Here is a 6910-nt window from a genome sequence, read left to right as displayed (position 1 = left end):
CTCTATAATGTTCATATGATTCACACGCTCATTCTGACAGACTGTAATACACTACAGGAAGTGTAGGGGGCGCCCTATAATGCTCTATAATGTTCATATGATCCACACGCTTATTCTGACAGACTGTAATACACTACAGGAAGTGTAGGGGGCGCTCTATAATGCTCTATAACATTCATGTGATCCACATGCTCATTCTGACAGACTGTAATACACTACAGGAAGTGTAGGGGGTGCCCTATAATGCTCTATAATGTTCATATGTTCCACACGCTCATTCTGACAGACTGTAATACACTACAGGAAGCGTAGGGGGCGCTCTATAATGCTCTATATTGTTCATATGATCCACACGCTCATTCTGACAGACTGTAATACACTTGGGGCTTCTGGACACCGCAGTGCGGACAGTTTTAGTCTCCTGAATCTGGGCGGTAAAGGTGCTCCTCATCTCTTTGGGAGAAGAGAAGCTAATTACGTGCTGCTGACAGCCACAGTCGATAAAGCCGCACTCCCTGGAGGACCGTATCCCCTAGAAACTGAAGCCAGGTCAACCGCCCACAGGACGTGAGAGAAAACCACTTACAACAGTCCCCCAGGGGAGTGGGCTTCTCTCTCTCTGTCTGTCTGTCTGTCTCTCGTCCTTGTCGTCTTCATACACTCTCTTTCACTCCTCCAGATCCCTCTGTCTTCACACTAGCTCTGTGCTTGACTAACCACGTAATCTGTCAATCAACATAAGACAAAATTAAATACACTTTTTAATACAATTTACATGTCCAAAAGTTTGCAGACACCTCCTCCTCCAGAGCTGCTGTCAAAATCAAGAGTCATAACAGGGTGTGTGTTTTCCCTTTGCTGCAGTAACAGCCTCTACTCTTCTGCACAGGCCTTACACTAGATTTTGCTGTGACAAACACTGCTGTGAGGATTTGATGGCATTCGGCCATCAGAGCATTTGTGAGGTCAGGTACTGATCATTGGTTGTAGATCTAAGTAAAAAAAAGTCTCTTAAACTCATCACAGAGGTGCGGGCTGGAGCTCCAGCAGCACTCTGGAGAAGAAGTCAGTTCTACTGCAGAGCTTTATACCCCTCCATCTACTGGTTGGGCATCATTGGGCATGATGACGTTAGTCTCCTGTTATACTGACAGTGATTTTGCCTGGTGATTAAACTAAAGGCCTGTGTCGGTAAATGGTGGACTGTACAGTATCTGATCTCACTCATTAAAAAGAGTGTCCGGATACTTTCGTGTACTTTTGGAGGCAAAGGGTTAACAATAACAAAGGGGTACAAACATTAAATGGGCATTTGTCCAATCAGCGTTGTTTTGTTAGTGGTATCTGGGTAGATAAAGCCAAGCCAGCTCTCCCATTGGTTGGGACTTTACAAGTAGAACTGAAGGCCTCAACCAAGGAATCAATTTCCAGAACTTAATTTTCAGAGAACTTTCACAGCAGTCGGACAGATAGTTCCAGAGTAAGCCCAGAGTCCGAATCCCTTTTACAAACAAACTTCATGAACAGCCCACCCGCAGCTTAATTTATGCACCATGTTTGAGTGAGACCACTGATCCAGGATCAGCTTCAGCTGTCTAAACGATCGCCGTCAAACAGATGAAAAGCTTTAAGAAGTCTGACGAATCAAAGCGTCAGAGGCTGCTCCATACTCCAGACAGCGAAGCCCGGCAGAGCTCGAGACTTGTAAACGTCAGCATAAAGAACCTGCGGGGGAACTTGATTACATTCTGATGGATTTTAGCTGCATACGACAAATCAGATTATTGAACATTGGAAGAAGTGGCAAATCAAAATGTTCCAGAGAGCTCTCACAACTGCATCTCATATCTGGACCGCCGAGCATCGTGCTCATCATAAAGAATCGATTATAGCTATAAACATTTCTAATATACAGTCTGAAAAGTCAGAGACCTCTTTTATTTCAATTCCATTCAAAACAGCCTTTAAGAGCTTCCTTTCTCAGCTTCAGGGATAAAAGCAGAGAGCGCATTTTACAGGAAGCTTCAACAGCTAAATCTAATATCAGACGTTTGAGATGTTTAGAGCGTCAACCTTTACCTGTATTACAGCTTCTGTTCTTCTCAGGAGACTCTTTCAGGGTTTCAACAGAAATCTGCAGATGTTTCCACACCTCCTGCCCAAGATCCAAATCATACCACCTCATCTGTTAAACATGGTGGTGGGAGTGTTCTGAAATCTGCAGATTTTTCCACATTTCCTCCCCAAGATTCGAATCACACCACCTCATCTGTTAAACATGGTGGTGGGAGTGTTCTGAAATCTGCAGATGTTTCCACACCTCCTGTCCAAGATCCAAATCTTAACACCTCATCTGTTAAACATGGTGGTGGGAGTGTCCTAAAATCTGCATCTGAGATCTTTCCTCACCTCCTGTCCAAGATCCAAATCACACCACCTCATCTGTTAACCATGGCGGTGGGAGCTGCTGTCAAAAAACAGTCTCCTGTTATACTGACAGTGATTTTGCTATACTGTTATACTGACAGTCTCCTGTTATACTGACAGTGATTTTGCCTGGTGATTAAACTAAAGGCCTGTGTCGGTAAATGGTGGACTGTACAGTATCTGATCTCACTCATTAAAAAGAGTGTCCAGATACTTTTCTGTACTTTTGGAGGGAGTGAATATTTCCCCACCCCCAAATTTCAGTCTTACAAGTCTGAGTGTTTTCTGCTTCTTACTATCCAAGTCATCATAAACACATTCAATAATATAGAGGTCTGGACTCAGCCCTTATCTTGCACTTATTAAGGATTGCGACTGTACTCATGATTGTACTTACATGATTTGTTTGATATTCAGGCAAATATTCAGCCTTTATAAACTAGCTAAGGGTATTTTCTGAGTAAACAGTGAAGCACTTTTGAAAGTGGCTCTGGATAAGAGCATCTGCTAAATGCCTTGGAATATGGAAATGCAACTAAATACCATATTAAACATCGAGCCCCACACCACCACTATGAAATGACTTCTGCGTGCAGGAAAGACATGTTTCTAGTAGTTGGAAGCACAAGCCTATGAGCTTGCACATCCATATGCACATCAATATTTAATGATTTGTTTAATCAAAGTAACAAAAAAAAGGCCAGTGAGGTAATATGGATCAGTTTAGTAAATCGTGTTTAAAGTAAATGCAATAACAATCACTTTACTAATGGAGAATAGATGCTGCTATTAGTCTGCAATCATGTCATGTGGGGACTGAACATGTAGTCTTCACTTAACATGTTTAGCCTGCTAGCGATCAGTCTGTTTGATGTGACTCGTGGGAAAAAGCATGCAGAGTTTAATATGAAGCTACGAAGGAACTGAGTGATGTATTATTGAACTGCTGCCCAATTAAACAACATATGACAATCTGTAGGATTCACTAATAATGTGGAAATCCGCTCTAATTAACATGTTTTACTTGGCGAACCCCCATTAGCCCAGTCCGTCACACCAACTTATTAGCGGATCCCCAATTAATACAAGACTCAGCTGAAATTTCCAATCAGGGTGCTGTCGTTTCAGAAGATCACAGTTTCCTGACAGTTCACAGCAGGTTTAGCGCAGCAGCGATGAGCTCTCAGAGTCTACAAGACTGTTTTAATGGAAAATCAAAGCTGTTGGAGTACACGGTTTTAAAGCTGCAGGTGGTCTGAATGTATCTGGATGGACTAAAACGTTGCTAAAAGTAGAAATATTGTCAAATCATTTGTCAAGTCAGTTCCTGCCAGGCATCTCTCTGGCAACATAAAAGAAAAGCTTTTGTTTATTTCTCTAAAAATCCTACATCAAGTGTTTGGTTCATGTTAGAATAATTAAAACTAAAGAATTTAAAACACAGCACATCCAACAACACTAAATGCCTCGTCCATCTTTTATACAGTCATGTTTACTAAGGAAAAAACACAGCGCATCCAACAAGAGCAGAAGCCTCGTCCATTTTTTAAACACTCACATTTACTCAGGAAAAAATATAGCGCATCCAACAAGACTGAAAGCCTCGTCCATCTTTTATACACTGGCATTCACTCAGGAAAAAATATAGCACATCCAACAAGAACAAAAGCCTCGACATCTTTTATTCACTCATGCTCTCTCTGTAAAAAACACAGTGCATCCAACACAAACAAAAGCCTCATCCACCTTTTTCCCAGAGTGAGTGCGAATGTGTAAAAGATGGACGAGGCTTTTGTTCTTGTTGGATGTGCTGTGTTTTTTCCTGAGTGGCCGCGAGTCGAGTGTATAAAACACAGCGCATCCAACAAGAATGAAAGCCTCGTCCATCTTTTAAACACTCACATTTACTCAGGAAAAAATATAGCGCATCCAACAAGAACAAAAGTCTTGACATCTTTTATGCACTCATGCTCTCTTTTATATAGCAGTAAAAACATGGTAGCTTAAAGAGAGTCCTGATGGATCCCACACTCTACACTCTGATCTAGACTGATCAGCCATCACATTTAAAAACCATTGACAGTTGAAGTGAATAGCATTTATTATCTAGCATCAGTGGTAACTGTGAAGAGGCTGAATCTACATAGGCAGCAAGTAAGCAGTCAGTTCTTAAAGATGATGAAGGTTTTGAAGCAGAAAAAATGGACAAGCACAAGAATCTAACCCAAGAACCATAATGTGATGGCTAGACGACGGGGTCTGAACATCTCCAAAACATCAATCAGGTCTTATATGGTGTTTACGATATGCAGTGGTCAAAATTGTACCCAAAGTGGTCCAAAAAAGGAGAACTGGTGAACTGGCATCAGGGTCAGGTGCACCCAAGTCTCACTGAGGCTAGCTTGTCTGGCCTGATCCCAAAGAAAAGCTACTGTAGCACAAATTGCTGATATTACTGACTATCTCAAAACTGTTTTGATGGCACAAGTGGGACCAACACAATAATAGGCAGGTGGTTTTATTGTTATGGCATATCAGTGTATTATACTGTGAAAGCACTGTACTTTCTGTGGATGCAGATTTACACCAGTACAGACATCTTTAACTAGTACAGTTTCATTCCACTGGTAAAATGACCACTAGGGCGGCTGCCCTTTGATCTTTCAAAAAGGATCTGGGGTCTGAGGGACTCCTAAACGGGATTGTGAGTTAATGCATGTGGCCTCTGTCACTAAATACATAGATCCGATCTGACCAGGGCAGAAAAATGCTTTTCTCCAAGCCCTTCAGGTTCTCTTCCAGACAGGTGGTCACATGATTGAGTATGAGGAGCTGATTGGTCGATAAGTGACAGCTAATGAAGTGATAATGATCCAGAATGTCCTGACTTCATTAGCTGCGCCAATATAATAAAGCTCATTTCCAGTTCTGTCTCCACACTCCATCGGATCATTAACGGCCTAATTACAGGACTGGTCAAGCAGGCCGTAATGTGCCTGAGAGCAGTGGATGTGGTGCGAAGGGAAATTAGACCTTCATATATAATCCTGAGCTCTGCTGAGAAACACTTCACGATTTCCTGCACAGAGGTGCTGTAAAGGGAGGGGGGTTATGGGTCGAAAATGAATGGTTTTAGGGGCCTGTGACAGACAAGGGCCTTAATTGTTCAAAAATAATTTTAATATTCAATAATTAATTTTTATATTATTCATAGATTATTTAAAATATTAAACATTTTCTTTCAATATTCTTGTTTGGCAAAAAGCAAACATCCGATATGGCCTGAGGGTCACGAGTCCAAATCTTGAATCATGCCACTTTGCCATCAGTGGCCGAAGTCTGAGAGAGCACAATTGGCCGTGGTTTCTCCAGGCAGGAGGTTCGGTACTCTTCAGCAAAGTTGGCCGACACAGGCATCTGTTAGCTGGTGTGGTGGAGCCGGGGACTCTGCGCTGTCTTCCGAGTGTGCCAGCTGCTCGGCGATGCTGCTCTGGCAGCAGTTGGAGTCTGGCTTTGAATGAATTGGAGGAGACATGTGTTAAGGCCTTACCCTCCTAGTGCCGGGCGCATTGCTAGTGCTAAGGGGAGCTACGAACAGGTGAGTTAATTGGCAAACAACTAAGTAAATGAATACATAAACATTCAGAGCCTCTCTCTTCTACTTACATGAAATGGTTCAGTCCACTCTGGAAACCATCGAAAAACCAGGCAGGTGACCATGGAAACACAAAAAAGTGGAAATTGGTAGCTTAGACCACGGGGAAACAGACTAACCCTAGATATTTACCTTTGGTGTTTACATTTCACTCCTCTTTTAGCCAACATTGAATCAATCCATCTAAATGAGCTGTCCCTGCCTCTGCCTCTGAGCCGGGACAAGCAGAAGCAGCTTCAGGCTCAGCAGCCCTGCCTCCCCATTCCCACATGAGGAGCTAAAAGGGGAACCTCGGTTTTAGCTCTGTTCATAAGGAGGAAATCAGGCAATGTCCCCACCCAGCATTGTCAGTACTTGTTTGGGGGATTATCACCCATTTGTCCTGCCAGAAGCTTCTAGTTCAGTGAGGTTCTTGGGTTGTCTTGCTGCTCTACTCTTCTGAGCTCTATCCACAGATGTTTAATGTAGGGCCATGGGAAAACCCTAGAGCTTGTGGAGATGTCTTTAGGGTCATTATCCTGCTCCTTGCACGTCTTCAGCTTTTTCCTTTAACAGATGGTGAGATGTTTGAGGTTTGCGTCCAGAATTTGCTGGTAACTGATTGATTCTTCCCTCAACTAGTGAAATGATCCATCCATCCCCATGCTTAACAGATGGAGAGATGTTCTTTTAATGAAATTCTGCACCTCTTTATAACTTTATACCTGTTGGAGTTGATTTTCTACTGGGAGTGGCCAAAAGTTTGCATGCAAGTGTAGGTCATGCAACTCTCTGCTGGCTGAACTAAAAAACGAACAGGCGAGGCCTGTATATATCACCCAACGCCAT

The sequence above is a fragment of the Salminus brasiliensis genome, chromosome 1, assembly GCF_030463535.1.
Source record: "Salminus brasiliensis chromosome 1, fSalBra1.hap2, whole genome shotgun sequence".
NCBI classification, from domain to species: Eukaryota; Metazoa; Chordata; class Actinopteri; order Characiformes; family Bryconidae; genus Salminus; species Salminus brasiliensis.
This window is presented reverse-complemented; position numbering follows the sequence as displayed.